The following is a 16,936-nucleotide window of genomic DNA, read 5'->3' on the forward strand; positions in this document are numbered from 1 at the left end:
GCAGAGAGAGTTCTTTGCATAGCAAGAATCGTGAAACTCTTTTTTCAAGATCGTAAAGGGGAAAAAAATCACGATGACGATTAATCGTGCAGCTTTAATAAATATGCATGGAAATCAAGGGGGACAACTTTTCATGTGACTCTGAGGTCCAAAGCTCCATGAAAAGTCACCCAAGTGTGAAAGTAACCTAATGCGATTAATTGATAACACCTTTGAATAAGGCCCCATTTGCACTTGTGCAACCTTAAAATTGCACAGCTTTGTCATGACTTGAAGCAATGTCTGTGTAATCTTGTGGTGTATGGACCTCAAATTGCATCAAAGTCAAACCAAGGTAGTGCAGGGACGAATTTGCTACACTTTCAGGATGCACAAGTGACAATAGGGCCAAATTTAAAGGTGTTATCCTTGAATCTCATTCACACTGCTGCGACCTGAAAGTCACACTATTTTGCTGCCACTTTGCCGCTGCAACTTGGCCCCAACTTCTGGGAATGCCTGTGTAATATTGTACCCGATATACCTTAAGTCACACCAAAGTAGTACAGGGACTACTTTGAAGTTGGTGCGACTTAAAGTAGCACAGATATGAATGGTTGTCATTGAGAATCATGGGGTACAACTTGTCATGCAACTCAAAGGTCCAAATTTGCTGGAAAATTCACCCAGCTGTGAAACAAGTCATATATATTTTAATAAAAGGAGCTCTCATTTATACTTGCATAGTCCTTACTGATTTACATCAGCAGAACAAATGCAGGAAGTGATGTGAGCACATGGGACGGAAGCAAATGTGTGGTGATGCCAAACAAATCAATGAACCCCACCCACACCAAATCTAACTATGACATCCACCCCGCATTGATTAAGTACAAGTACATATCCTACACTTACCCGGCCAATAAGCAGCGCCTCCTCTCTGCTAAAGAGACCTCGCCATGTCCACCTAGATGGAGATCCTGATCAGCACAGGAACTTCCAGGTGCATACAATGAATAATTTCCAGGTCAGAAGGTGAAACCACGCTTTTGATTGCAGCTGCGAATATTTGATCTCAACCATGATTAGTATTTTTTTATTTTCAGATATGCAAATCTGTATTTCTACATATATTTGAAGGTAAACTTAAGGGAGTTTGCTAAGAAATGGTGTCCCTGGGTTAGCAGCAGGTGAATTACAAAGGCAAAAGGCCCAGTTTGAGCCCTGGTTCACACTGACAGAGGGAGGAAATCGTTCAGCTGAACTCCCACAACTGAACTCCCACAATTTCATTCCTGCATGTCAGTCCCGACTGTGGAGGCAACATCAGAGACATCAGTGCAGGTTTCTGCACCAATATCAAATACAAATCGCACCAATTAGAACAGTGCAATTGCCACAGATTTGACATGTCAAATCACACCAATGTGAACCAGAGCTGACACATTCAAACACTGCCTATCCACCAGCTGAATTCATTACCTGCAATTCTCCACAGCTGTTAATGATAAAGGTGGAATCTTTACATATAACTTGCAGTTGTGCAGAAGCCTACGTTTACATTGGAGCGATTTGATCTCTCAAATTGCATAACCAATCGCATGACTATTGGCAATGGCACTGTTCCAATTGATGCAACATTTTTTTTTGTGGCACCGCATCAATTTGCTAAAGTAGTTCCTGCACTACTTTTGCCGATTTCAGGTGCGACTTCAATAGACATTTGTGTATGAAGCCACCTGAAATCACGCTGACCTTGCTACTTTGAAATCGTGCTACTTCAAGTGAAGTAGCGCAATTTCAAAGTAGCATGTGAACCAGGGCAAAGATTAGTTTTTTGGTGCACAAATACATATTGAAATAAAATATAAAAGATATTGCACTTTCCCAAAACCACCACCCACAAAAACTAAAGAAAGAAAAGTAGAAGGGAAGAAAAAAAAAAAAAAAAAAAAAACACACACACCCACACCACAACGAAAGCTCAATGTACTTTTATTTTACCAGCAGAAAAAAAATAAATTTACATTTACTAGCTTCAAAAAAATTTGGACAGGATATATGGTACTACATTTAGCAAAGGAATTTTAAGGGCCCTGCTCATAGGAGCTTACAATCTAAAATTAGACAAAACCTTAGAGTGGACACAGCTTTAATTTCAGTGTATAACGGGCAACACATCACATTATTATCTGAAAGATTATAGAAACATACTTAACAGTCACTCTTACAAAGCATTCCAACATAATATTGCAAAAGACTTATTCAAAACACCCACCACCAGCCCACAATCCACACATACATACATTGATGACCATGTTCTGCTGGAAGCTGCATTTCGGTGTACACGATTAAACGAGATCAAAAATAGTAGGTCAGCAGATGCTTCCAAACGATGTTTGCATGATCAGATAGGAACAATACACACACAACATTGACAGCATGGCCACATAAACCCACTTTTGATTGAAAAAATGCACAAGAATTTCATCAAATCTCCCAATATCATTCCTTCTCCCTCACAACAAAAAACCTGACCTTCTCAGGCCAAACAAATCCCCCTACTGCAGGCCTTTATATAAGAGAGGTTGTATTGTTAGCACACTGACACACCCAATAGAAGTACACGCCCACCAGTATCTTTCAATCTGTCTTTTCATGTATGTCTAAAGTGATTGCACCTGATGGGCAGGAACACATAATAGTGTTCACAACTCTGTTAGTCCTTGGCTATGTGCATCAAATCAACAGTTTTCTAAGCATATGTACCCGTGCAGTGTAAACCCTAAAATTTGAAATGTCCAAGTCCCTGGGCATGATTAGTGCTAATAAACATTAACATCAGTCCCTGGCTGCAATGAGCTTCCAATATAAAGTCCAAAATTAACTTTCTTACATTAGAACCTATTTCGACAGGAGACAAATAAGGTGCCAGCATGTCTTTAGATTGTGGTGAGAAACCCACACAGGGAGAACATATAAACTTCAACATGAGCATTAGCATGTTGGGGAATTGAACCAACATCTCAGGTGCTGCTAGACAGAACTGCTACCCACTAAGCCACCAGGCATCCCCACACATGTTCTCTGCATCTCTGTGGTGTGAACCAGCCCTAAGTCCATAGCCATGCTCAGTGTCACAAGCAATATACAGTATATTGGCCTAAGTATTGGGATGCCTGCCTTTAAACACACATGAACTGTAATGGCATCCCAGTATTAGTATTGGGTTCAAAACTCATTTGGCCCACCCTTTGCAGCTATAACAGCTTCAACTCTTCTTGTCCACAAGGTTTAGGAGTGTGTCTATGGGAATGTTTGACCATTCTTCCAAGTGCATTTGTGAGGTCAGGCACTGATGTTGGAGGAGAAGGCCTGACCTACAGTCTCCTCTCTAATTTATCCCCAAGGTGTTCTGTTGTGTTGAGGTCAGGACTCTGTGCAGGCCAGTCAAGTTCCTCCACCCCAAAATCACTCATCCATGTCTTTATGGACCTTGCTTTGTGTACTAGTCCAAATGATTTGGTGGAGGGGGATTATGGTGCGGGGTTGTTTTTCAGGGGTTGGGCTTGGCCTCTTAGTTTCAGAGAAGGGAACTCTTAAGGCGTCAGCATACCAAGACATTTTGGACAATTTCATGCTCCCAACTTTGTGGGAACAGTTTGGGGAAAGCCCCTTCCTGTTCCAACATGACTGCACACCAGTACACAAAGCAAGGTCCATAAAGACATGGATGAGCAAGTTTGGGGTGGAGAAACTTGACTGGCCTGCACAGAGTACTGGCCTCAACCCGATAGAACACCCTTTGGGTGAATTAGAGTAGAGACTGCAAGCCAGGCCTTCTCATCTACCATCAGTGCCTGGCCTCACAAATGCACTTCTGGAAGAATGATCAAACATTCCCACAGGCAGACTAAACCTTGTGGACAGCCTTCCCAGAAGCTGTTCTAGCTGCAAAGGGTGGGCCAAATCAAATTTTAACCCTACGGACTAAGACTGGGCTGCCAATTAAAGTTCATGTGTGTGTAAAGGCAGGCGTCCCAATACTTTTGGCTATATAGTGTATCTGGAAAAGACTTACAATGGTGGTGGAACCCTCCTACACATAACTACTACATTTAGACATAATTATAGGACCTGGGAGATGAGACAACTTCTCTACATGAAGTAACATGGTTGGGATTTGAACCCAGACCCTCAGAGATACTAAGCAGAAATTCTAACCTCTAAGCCACAGAGCTGCCACGTGTGAGACCCTCCTACACATAACTACACATAAATACACATTAATACTGCATTTCTATGGACATACAGGTGATGGAATTACATTACTCAAGAGTTATTCTTCTTGATTTATTCTGTGATATTTGCTGTTTTTTTGTGGGTGAGAGTAGAATATTACCCTCAAATTTTTGGGAATTACATTTTGATTTCTGATGTTGGTACACATATCACATTTTTTGGGCTCAAATTATGAATATTTGGAAATAATACAAAGCACAAAAAATTGTGATTCATTTTAAATTTTCATCAGATGGTAATACAATGGTATTGTTTGTGGATTGTAAAGACACCTGTGTGAGTTTGGGGTAAAGATTGTTGTGAGATGAAGAATAACAAGTGAAAGTGACAGAGAAAAATATATTTTACCAAAACATCAAAACATTCCACATTGTAGCATTCTTAAAAATCAAAATATTTTAAGTAGAAGCAACAATGTTGCAAAGGAAAAATTATTTCACAGAAAGATACATTTCATCTCAACATTAAAAGGTTTTTTTGTGAAAGTTAGAATTGTTCCATTAGAATCAATGGCTGAAACTTCATTTGGACTAAATTAGAGCAGATTTTAACTCCCAAAAAATGCTCTCTAATTAGCTCTCATTTTGGTATTTACTATACCTCCAGGTAAAAAAGACACTTGAGTTAAAATGAGAGTTATTTTCAGGTCTGAGCATGCTCAGTTGTGTTGGCACCTAGTTGTCCAAAACGGGGAATTTTTCACTTTTCAGACTTTTAAAGATATTTCAGTGTAGAAATCACTTTTTCACACAGTTTAAAAGCAGATAATCTTTAAATAATATACCGCATATTTCAGTACCATTTAGGCAATTATATCATGCTCTAAACATTATTTCCATGTGCAATTCTCTAGGTTTTAGCAGAGTAAGGGTTTGGGCTCTATTTAGTTTCAGGGAGCTATAGTAAATTCGATTTTGGGAGTATTTTCTCACCAGCGCTATAGTGAATACCGTTTTAGCGCGAATTAGCGCTATTAGCGCTAATTCGCGCTAAATTGCCGCGAATTAGCGCTAATTTGCGGCAATTTACGCGAATTAGCGCTATAGCGCTATAGTAAATGACCCCCAATGTCACTGGTCCCCAAAAAGTGTCAAATATGTCAGTTAGGTGTCCAATTTGTCCGCCACAATGTTGCAGTCCCGATAACAATCACTGCCATTACTAGTAAAAAAATATAATAAATAAAAATGCCATCAAAATATCCCATAGTTTGTAGATGTGATAACTTTTGCGCAAACCAATCAATATACGCTTATTGCCTTTTTTTTAATTAAAAATATGTAGCAGAATACATATTGACCTAAATTGATGAAGAAATTGGATAGGCTTTATAGCATATAAGTAAAAAATATTGTTTGTTTTATTCAAAATTGTCGGTTTATTTTTGTTTATAGTGCAAAAAGAAAAAAAAATGCAGAGGTGATCAAATATTACCAAAAGAAAGCTCTATTTGTGGGGAATGAAAAGATAATCAATTTTTTGGGGGTACAGCGTCGCACAGCTGCGCAATTGTCAGTTAACATAATGCAGTGCCGCATCCCAAAAAATGGCCTGGTTATTAAGGGGGCTAAACCTTCAAGGGCACAAGTGGTTAAAGCCTGCAATTTGCCTAAAATGAGTGATAAAATTGCATACTTTGCCATGACAATAGTACAACTGCCATAGTTCTCTGGTAACATCATGATTAGAAGCTGAACCACACCAAAGAAAAAGAAATGCCATAAAGATATCCTGTCAGAGACATAACTGTTTTTTGACTCTACTATGAGCAGTCATTAATTAGCTCCTGTTACGTATAAACTGTTGCATGACAAAAAATATTGGCTGAGCAATAAATACTCTTCTGTTGATGGCCATTGGTAATTATGTTCTTAAATATATATTCGAAGAAGCCAATAGAATACATAATATGATTGATTTGTTTAATTTGAATGATCATACAAACAAAATAATTTCAATTAATTATGACGTTACTGCGGTTTTACCTTTTTGTATGCCTTAGCCAAGTACGTTCTTCCTTATCCTCTTTAACAGGTCTTCAGGCAAAAATCATCTTGACTGATTCCAAATTGATAAGATGCACAAAATGCTAGATAAAAAAAGAGAGCATGTGTTATACATATGATTTAAAGCATGGGTAACTTTTTTTTTACAAACTTATTTATCAATTAATACACAAAGCAGTGCCAGAGTGGCAAGACAGATACAGTTACTTCTGTTTAACCACTACTACTCTCACCACCTTTACCTTTTATGGAACACAGCAACTTCCAAATTTCTGCTAAAAAAAAAAATGTGTTTCTTTGTCAACGAATTTGCTTCTTTTATTATATCATAGTAAAACATATTATTTTGTTATGTCTTTCAAGAATAATTTGATTTTCTATACAGCTTAAATAAAAAAATTAGATTAAAATAAACAAATAAAAGAACTAGTGTTCCTGTAAACATAAAGTACATGTTTGATTAGGCAATTTGTACAATTTATCAGGACACATTTTTTTTCTAGTATAAAGCAAGTAAAGTAAAGTTTTTTTTTTCTTTTTTGTAAAAAAAGGTGAAACAATAGCCATGGAGGTAAGGTAGAAGGAAACATTAATTTAGAATAGTTTGGTTGAAAAGTGGTCAATCAGACGTGAATAAGGAGAAAGTTTTATTAAAAATACATTTTTTATGATTTTTGTTGGCACATTTTTTGCATGGTACTTAAGCTAAAGTTACAGCGCAGATCACATGCCAATACTGTCATCTGCATATAGCAGCTGAAACAACCATTATAGGAAACAGTGATGTATATTCCATGAATAATCATTTTAACATGATGTAATAGGAATAACTAGGGTACAGATTAGTGGGGCGCCATTCAAGCAATGTTTGAATTGACTTCAAACTGGCAAGGATCAAAAAATACTACAGTATATAAAAATAAGAATTTTTCTTTCAATATGTTTTTATTTTAAAATATCACAAGAAATAGTCCAAACATTTAGATGGCCCAACAAAGGCCAAGATAACAAATTTTACATATAGATATGAGCAAAATTCAGTTGTATTTGGCAATATGAAACATCTCATGGAAAAGAGAAACTGGAATCTTACAGTGGATCAGGTCAAAGTGTATGCAGACCTTGTGCTGTGCTCGGCCAGGGAAAGTAGTGAACCGCCTGAAAAGTAGTACCTACGGATGGGGGGGGGGGGGATCTCCTGACCCGGGCACCCCTAATGGGATCTTCCTGTGCCCCAGCAGGTTCCCCTCCCCCCGCCCACCTCATCTTTAACTACGCTCCCCCTAGAGCTTAACGAGGGTGACCCTTGTTTGACACAGATAGAGTGTCATTTGTCCAGACAGGTTTTTATTTTTGCCGAGTTAGCTCATAAACAATCAACTAATGTTAAGACCTTTTGTCCAACTGTACCTAAAAAAAAAAAATTTATGGAAGAAGAGGGGAAAGAAAGGAGAAAGAGGAATAGGATGGGAGAGGGGGATGGGAAGTGACAGAAACACATGCTTGACTTTAGCTGGAAGTTACAGGTGTGTTATGGGGAACCCCAGCCTCTAAGGGTATTCCACAATATGCTGCCCAAGGTGACCACACAGATTCAAATGTGTGGGGCGTGTCTGATATGATGCTGGCTAGTTTTTCTTGGGTCATTATCCATGAAATCTTGCGCTATATAGCTAGAAAGGATACCTTTGGTTGTTTCCAAGCTCTGGCTATGGTGAGTTTTGCACCAGTGAGCATGAAGTGGATCAACTTACGGTTAGGTTTAGAGATATGGGGGATATGGGCATTTAGAAGGGCTACCGATGCGGACCTGAGGACTTCGCATTTAGTGACTTTGTAAATTAGGTTAAAGAGTTTCTTCCAAATTGGTCTGATTCTGGGGCATTCCCACCAGACGTGTACCATCGATCCCAGGAGTTGGCAGCCCCTGAAACAACTGGGGTCAGCTGTGGGGTAAATAGCTGCGAGTCTGGTGGGGGTCATGTACCACCTCATGAAAACTTTTAAATTCGCTTCCATGAGTGAAGTGTTTATAATACCTTGAAAGGCTCTAGAACCCGCCGTCTGCCAGGTCCCCAGGTCCCACTCATGTTGGAGGTCAGCCTCCCATGCCGTCATATAGGAGGATTTCTCTGTCGGAAGGGTGAGTGATGAGTAGATGATTGATATGCCACCCCTCTGCCCCATGGCTTGTCCACGCCAGAGCTCATATTCTGTAAATTTGGGGGGGGGAGTGTTTTTTCTACCCAGATTTTGCGTAGAAAGTGTGAGATCTGTCCGAATCGTAATTTCTCAGAATTTGGGAGATCAAGGGTGTTTATACAATGGCTTAGTGTGAACGGGCCTTTGGCTGTGAAAAAATGACCTATGCGGTACAGGCCTTTGTCGAGCCACCATTTAAAGGCTTTAATATCTAGTCTAGGAGGGAAGTTTGGGTTATGGAAAATGTGGGCTAGGGGTTGTCCCTTAGACGTCAAGGATGAAAGATTGCGGATGCCATCCCATAGTTTGAAGGATTGGGAGAGGGAAGGCGACAAAATTGGTGGTCTTTGTTTTTGAGGGCACCAGAGAAGATAATCAAGTGTGTGTAGGGGTGTAGCCTGCCTTTCTATCTGGACCCAGTCAGGTTTTTCAAGTCTTGTGTATACTGTAGAGAGTTGGGCCAGTCTGGCTGCTAGGAAATATTTGTATAGATGCGGTAGACCTACCCCGCCTTTTCTTCTACGAAGATATAGAGTGTGTTGGGGAATTCTGTATCCTGAGTTGCCCCAGATAAATCTCAGGATTTTACTTTGTAGAGATCGCAAGTGGTCCTTTCGGATTGAGACGGGGAGAGATCTAAAAAAGTACAGGATTCTAGGCAAAAGTGTCATTTTAAAAATAAGAATTTTAAACACAGGTAAAGATGTTTTGTCATTCAGTTTACACACAAAGCTGGCCAAAGAAAAAGGGATCGATGTGCAATTAAAGCATAATCTATGGAAAAAAAAATCAACATATTCAGTATAACTTCTGCAATGTGTGCTTATTTCCTTGTGTTTATTCCTTTAAAGACACTGCAAGTACAGAAAAATCTGTTGATGCAGCAGAAATTCTCCCAGCTCCTAATTTTCTATTGTGGACTAAAAACATAATGCATTTTTGTGGACTCAGTGGTGTCAGTCTTGGCTAATTTTCTTTTGCTAAACTACTGAGAACCACCCACTGTTTTCATTTTCAAAGCATAGCCACTATTCAACTTGTAGTCCCAAGATAAGAACTGTTGTCATTTGTGGAATCAATAGAACACCACTTTGAGGAGGCACATGCGCCAGACTCTCCAAGATCGCTGCATAGCCTGAGAACTCCGCGCCGTTCCGGCCATGCAAAAGCAGCCACAGCCGACGCAGCACCCAAAATGGGCTGGTTTTAACATCCTCCGGCCCGGGATACTTCAGAGCACCGACTGATGTCAGCAGGCTCGGTGAGGAGAAACTTCTCCCACCAGCTGGAAGCCGCCTCACAGCCGCCCGGACCTTCCAAAATGGCGCCCATGCCTCCACAGGAGGAGGAGGAAGAATCCATAGCTGATCAGGACGCAGGCCAAGCACCAACAACAGAGCAAAGCCCAGGACTGGGAACTGTGAGTAAAACGTTCCTACCCACATTCTCCCCAGCTTCCACAGAATCACTTAGAGAGGACACTGGGAGACTTACACAGGACCCCCCATTAGAGACTTTCTACCCTCCCCAGACAACTATGCCACCAGCCCTCAGCTACCACCTCACACACCAGTGGACATGTCAGCCCTGATGTCTGCCTTCTCTACTATGCTCACTAAAGGCTTTGCTCATACAGCAGCCCAGATTACCTCATCCATACATGCTGACTTGTAGCAGCTACGAACAAGGATCGAAGTGATTGAAAAGAGGACAGACCAGGCAGCAGGCAGGATTAACCAGAACACTGCCAGGATCCAGGATCAGTTAGATTCGGCCTTTTACAAAATAGATGACCTTGAGAACAGGTCCAGAAGGTATAATTTTAGAATCCGGGGGCTCCCTGAAACAGTGAAAGATATTCCCACAGCAGTCAGGACCCTGCTTAAAGACCTGATACCGGATATCTCTGAGGCCCTGTAACCACCACGCAAAGATGTACTGCCCAGGGATATAATTGTTAAGGCCCATTTCTATGTGGTGAAAGAGTGAGTCATGAAAGCATCCAGAGCTGCAGAAAAGATCCTTATGCAGGGTCACCCCATCCAGATCTTTGCTGATCTATCACCATATACTGTCCAGAAAAGGCGAGCCCTGAAACCCCTTTCTTCAGACTCTTATGCAAAAAGAGATCACATACAGGTGGGCCTTCCCCCTGCGCCTAAATTTCTCCTTCAAAACAAATCTTATGGATTCTCTACATTCGGGGAAGGGGAACACCTTTTGACCCGCTTAGGGATCATCACCCAGGAGATCGAACAACCTGTTATCCCCAGTCCACGAAACGCCCCTCGCCACCAAGTCCACTGCTCCCAACCTGGCAAAAACAACAGTCGAAGGGGTCGAAAGATATTGGCCCGCTGAGAGGAGTCCCCTCCTTCCTATTATGGCTCTCCTAGCCTGTTGACACCCCTGATTCGGATCTTTACACTCACTACCGGGATAACCCGGGCCCCCACTTAACCCTTCACCAAGGGAAATTTATCCTACGATCAGAGCTCTTTCCTCCATGGCCTCTTCTACCATGAGGATCCAACAGACAAGCCGATGTTGACTGCCTCCCCATCAAAGGTCTCTCTCCCCTCCTAGTGAACTGGTAAATCGCACTTTCCCTGGCCAAGGTCCCCACACGGATCAGCCAGATCATTGGTTTCCCCTTCTTTACACTGGACACCTGGATGACTACAGACTTGAACTCATCCAGAGACTGGGACAATAAGCAGGGGTGGAAGGGTGTGGGGAGCAGCACTCTTTTTTTTTACGGGAAGGATATAACACTCCAACACTTATGCACTATAGTAGGAAAGGATGTGGGTGGACACGGGAGGGAGGTTCCCCATTGAACTGGGGGGTGGTGAGCAACCATTTTCTTCATGGTACTTTTCTATTCTTTTCTTTCTTCCTTTACTCTTTCCACTAAGCATCTGACTACAGATCGCAGCAAGTGTGTGAGGGAGTCAGACCATCATGGAGGAAAGGGTCGACACTGCAGTAGAATACTGGCATCTACCAGATATCAAGGACATCCTCCAGGATGGGGTAAGCCATCTACCACTATAGCTCACTTCCACCGTCCTGATCCATGACTGACCCACCACTTCCTACCACTAACCTGTCCATTATCTCTCATAATGTCCAGGGGCGGAACTCTGCGATTAAAAGTAGGAAGATATTTTCACTATACCCCTCCATGAGGGCAGACATTGTCCTCCTGCAAGAAATGCACTTCCCAGCCTCATACTCCCCCTCCTTCCTACACAGCCGATACCCACAATTCTATCTGGCCAACTCTGAGAATAAGACAAAAGGAGTAGCCATCTGCTTCTCGCGCAACCTTAACTTTACACTTACTAACCTAGTTAGAGATCCAGAGTGGAGGTTCCTCCTACTAGAAGTTAAACGTGGCAACATACACCTTTGTGACATATTATGCACCAAATAGAGGCCAAAACACCTTTTTTCCACGCCATGATGTCTGCACTGGATCCTCACTTGAGGGGTTCAGTCATTATGGGGGGTGACACTAATTTGCCCTTTGATCTGTCCCTGACCTGTCATCTACAGCCAAACGCCCACCAAAACAAAGCTTGAAAATCGCACAACTTTTAAAAATTACTATCAGCTAGTTGACATATGGAGGGAACTGAACCCCCACGCCAAAGATTTTACCCTTTTTTCAGCCCCCCACCGAACCTATGCCAGGATAGACCACATTTTTATAAAGGCCTCTTTAATTCCCTTAACAGTCTCCTCGAAGATCAGAGACACCCCCCTTTCCGATCATTTCATAATGTCTTTAAACATTCAATATGCGGGGGACCCTGAGAGACCCTTTAAATAGCGGCTTAATGAATCCATACCGAACAACCCTGTTCACTGCTCCATCCTAGAGAAATCATTACAAGAATACTTCCTAAATAATGACACAGACAACATCTCCCTGTCCACACTTTGGGCGGCACACAAATCCGTAATGCAGGGGACCGGGGACCCTTTATTCAGATGTGCTCTCGATTAAAGAGGGAACGTACAGCTGACATTATTCGATTAAATAGAGAATACCTAGAGTTGAGTAAAAAACATAAACAAAACCCTACACCCGCCTCATTACAAACTTTAGAGGCAACAAAACTCCAAATTAATTTGACTCTAACCACAGATGCCGAGAAATTTCTCCGCTGGCCAGGAGCACGATTCTACCATCAATCCAACAAAATTGAATCCAAATTAGCAGCGAAACTAAGCCCCAAGACTCGAACCCTAGTACTACCCAAAATTAAGACTACAACAGGGGATTTGACCCAAAACCCGACACGCATTATGGATAGCTTCCAGACATACTACTCCAAGCTATACTTAAACCGTAAGACCCAAACCACTACCGAACAGGACACTTTCCTTTGAGCTCTAACTCTCCCTCAATTATCGGACAAGCATAGGAACCTTATGGAAAGTCCGTTCTCCATGGAAGAAGTGCAGGAGGTAATAAAATCCCTTAAAACTAGGCTCAGCACCAGGCCCATTCATTACAGGAGGGCTCCCCGTTATACAGAGACTTGAATAATGTGTTTATCTCGGTTATCCATAAATTGGGGAAAGATGGAAGTGATGTGGGAAACTATTGCCCCATCTCTCTCATCAACAATGATATTAAGATCGTGACCAAAGCCCTGGTGAATAGAATGATTGTATTCATAGTGGATTATATATATAAGGATCAGGCTGGCTTTATGCCAGGGAGACAGGGCCCGGACCAGGTCAGAAGGGGCTATAAATATGATTTCACTATTGAACTCCAACTGGGATGGAGGAGCACCACAAGAAGGCATCCTGACATCTATTGATCTACAGAAAGCCTTTGACACAGTGTCCTGGCCCTATATCTTCGATATAATGGAAATGTGGGGTTTTGGCCCCAACTTTTTGGGTATTATACACTCTTTATACTCCTCCCCTAGAGCACAAATACGCCTCATGGGATACTACTCAGACGGGTTTAATATACAGAGAGGTACTAGACAGGGCTGCCCACTATCGCCACTCATATTCGCAATCGCCATTGAATCGCTAGCTATAGCCATTAGATTCAACCCAAACATTAAGGGAGTACAGTGCGGTCCCCAGGAACACAAGTGTGCGCTCTTTGCGGACAACATGCTCCTATTCGTTACCTCCCCCCTGATTTCCACACCAATTTTCTACGGAAGCTTACGGAATTCGGTTCTCACAGTTAACCTATCCAAATCTATGGCTCTCAATATCTCCCTCCCAGACCACCAAGTTGAGCAGCTTAAAGAACATTTTCCTTTTCCTTGGGCTGAAGAATCTATTCCATACCTGGGTATCACACTCCCCAGCAAAGTAGACAAACTTTTTGTTACAAATTACCCCTAGATGTTCAGAAGGCTGGAGGAGGACCTGGGGGCATGGTCAGTGTGGTCTATCATGGCTGGGTAGAGTCAATGTGGTTAAGATGACCCTAATATCGCTTATATTATACCTTTTCCATTCCCTCCCCATCCCTATACCAAAACATACACCAACTAAATGTCAATTGGGCATCATTCACTTTATCTGGAGGAAGAAAGGACACCGATTCTTGAAGGCAGTTCTTTAAAACACAGGGTGGCTTGGATCTCCCAAATTTATGGTGGTACTATCAGGCGGCCCAACTAGCCCAAATTTCCTCAGTATATTCAAAGGGGCCCAAACCAGACTGGCTATCCATGGAGAGACAGGCAGTTCCACATCAAACGATTGATTACTTGCTGTGGTGTCCCGTACACAGTGACCCCTCATAATGCCACCGACCCTTTCACACACACACTGCATGACACACTCCACAAACAGAAATCACCAGTCTCCCCCTTTAGACCTTTGGCCCACATTTTTCACAATCAAGAATTTATTCCAGGGCTGAACATATCAGCTATCAGGTGGTGGTTGAATAAGGGTATGTTTAGAATAGGACACTTTTTCACATCATCAAGCCCTCTCACACTGAATGACTGTACCTACAAGCTAAAAATGCCGAATGCTGAAATATTTTGTTTTAACCAAATGAGGACATTCCTAAATTCCCTATGGACAGACAAACCCATCCCCCCAAAACCAACAGCATACGAACAGTGGTGGGGCTCCCTCCTGGATCAGGGAGGTGGTAGCTCGCTGATATATGCCTTATTGGCAAGCAAACAAGACCTACCCCCCCTATGCCCGGGCTTGGGAGGAGGACCTGGATGTGACATGGGACCTAAATAAATGGCACTGCCACTTCCATAAGTCCTTCAAGAGTATTATCAACACAAATCTAATTGAAGCGAACGTCAAAATCCTAACAAGATGGTACTATGTCCCCTCCAGGCTGGCCAGAATATATCCAGATGCCTCCCCCCTCTGTTTCCGGGATTGTGGGCAAATGGGAACTATGCACCATATATGGTGGACTTGCCCACGTATCAGGGGCTTTTGAAATAGATTCTTCCACCTGGTTCGGAAAGTTACGGGAATTGGGATTCCACAAACCCCCAGGATTGCATTATTAAACCAAAGAGTAGAAGGAGCCCCCAAGCACACTGATACTCTCATTTACTTTATGCTACTTGGAGTGAAACTCACTATTGCAAGGGCTTGGAAATCGAACAAGGTCTCTTCGCTTGCCGCTAAGCCTAAAATTTCTTGGATCTTCATCCAAGAACAGATCTCTGTGAAACTTTTAGACAGAGTGGCAAAATTTGAAGCAACATGGGAGCCCTGGGCTCATTACATCAAGGTTCCACTGTATACGGACCAATTGATGCGCCTTGGTGACTGACCCGGATGTCTGGCTCCCTCCCCTGCTCTACTTTGATTGTCATACCTTTTTCTTCCTATCCCACTATGCTTCTTTCTTACCACCAGATATACCTTCCTGGTAACCCTTACAGGGCCTATCCTGTGGAGGCAACGTACCTACCCCCTGATTGGCTATGTTTTTTTTTTTTATATTAAGTTCATTTATGGTTTTGTTCCACCTGTTTATTGTTATCTATATTTGGTTTCATTATGATCAACTTTTACTGCCCACAACTGCTAAAACACTGCCACAAGGCAGTTCCTGCATATTCCTGATAAATGGACACCGTTGGGTGGGGTGGGGGGGGGAACAGGATTGAAAGCCCAGGGGGAACTGGGGGGGGGAAGTGTGAGCCACAGTGTGATCCCTTTAGGGGTGGCGTGCGTGTTTCCCCTTAGGACCAACCGGAACTGAACCCAAAATCACTCAACTTCCCCAAGCTCCACCTTTAGAAAAGCGGCACATTCAGCCACTACTATTCCTATATAGATTAGAATAATGACTCAGTATAAACCTTCAGGGGGATAGGTATCACCGATGTATGCCTTACATTCGTTGTTAATGTGATGTACTGTTCTATGGTTATATTTTCTATAGATCATACCTTACCGAAGGGCTATGTTGGCTCTCGGATGGGGATAACTGGTATAATGGAGTATTTCATTATTGTTAAAACTTTTCAATAAAAATAGTGAACAAGAACACCACTTTGAAAATTTGTCTGACTTCCGCTTTGGATAAAATAAATATGGACTTTTCAAATCGGGTAACTTCTGTCTCTCAAGATAGGCCAATATTTTGTGGAGAGCTGCCAAACACAAGCCATCTGGCTTTATTAGGTCTTTCCTCATTATATATCGTGGATTCTAATCAAACGACTCATCTTCATCTTTCCCTAAGGCCGGCTATACACTGTGTGAATTTCTTTGCTGTAACCACGATTTAAAAGGAAAGAAATTTGCTAGATTCCCCCATCAACACAGACAGTACTGACAGGGGAATCAGCCATTGTCTTCTCCCGGTGGGGAAGAAGACAGATTTTCGCTAGCGGCTATAGCAGCTGCTTGTGGTAATCAGAGGCAAATCCAGCAGGCTGGTTGTACCCAAGTTGATCGATCAATCTACTTGGTACATTCAGCCTGCCCATTACCGGTTCAAATCATGGCCAGTTCAGCAGGAATTTGAACAGTGTATGGCCAGCCTAAGATAAGAACTGAGAGGGCTAAATGGTATTGTTGCAATAACAAAGGGAGTGTGTAAAAGGCACAGAATAACTCTGACAAGACAAACATTTTTTTCCTCCAGATATAACAAAATGCTATATATATATATATATATATATATATATATATATATATATATATATATATATATATAACAAAAACAACCGCAATTTCAGAGACCAAAAGCAAATAAGATAATTTAATTGTTAGGGTTAATACACTTTAAAGGGGTTGTAAAGGTAAAAATTTTTTCACCTTAATGCATTCTATGCATTAAGGTGAAAAAACTTCTGACAGAACCGCCGCCCCCAGGCCCCCCGTTTTACTTACCTGACGCCTCGAAAGTCAGCTTCGCGTTCCCGACATCTGTTCCTCCGCTCACCCTGGCCGCT

The 16,936-nt window shown here is 42.1% G+C and overlaps 1 protein-coding gene across 4 annotated transcripts in view; it reads right to left on the bottom strand.

The window, feature by feature from the left end:
* Positions 1–16,936, bottom strand: part of SYT1 (synaptotagmin 1) — a 954,200-nt gene that overhangs the window by 808,365 nt on the left and 128,899 nt on the right. For all 4 annotated transcript variants that reach the window (XM_073620000.1, XM_073619998.1, XM_073619999.1 and 1 more), the window contains exon 2: positions 6,267–6,370. The gene's annotated coding sequence lies outside the window, so the exon portion shown is untranslated. The remainder of the gene's footprint in view (positions 1–6,266; positions 6,371–16,936) is intronic.

This window comes from Aquarana catesbeiana, linkage group LG03 (genome assembly GCF_042186555.1).
Source record: "Aquarana catesbeiana isolate 2022-GZ linkage group LG03, ASM4218655v1, whole genome shotgun sequence".
NCBI lineage: Eukaryota > Metazoa > Chordata > Amphibia > Anura > Ranidae > Aquarana > Aquarana catesbeiana.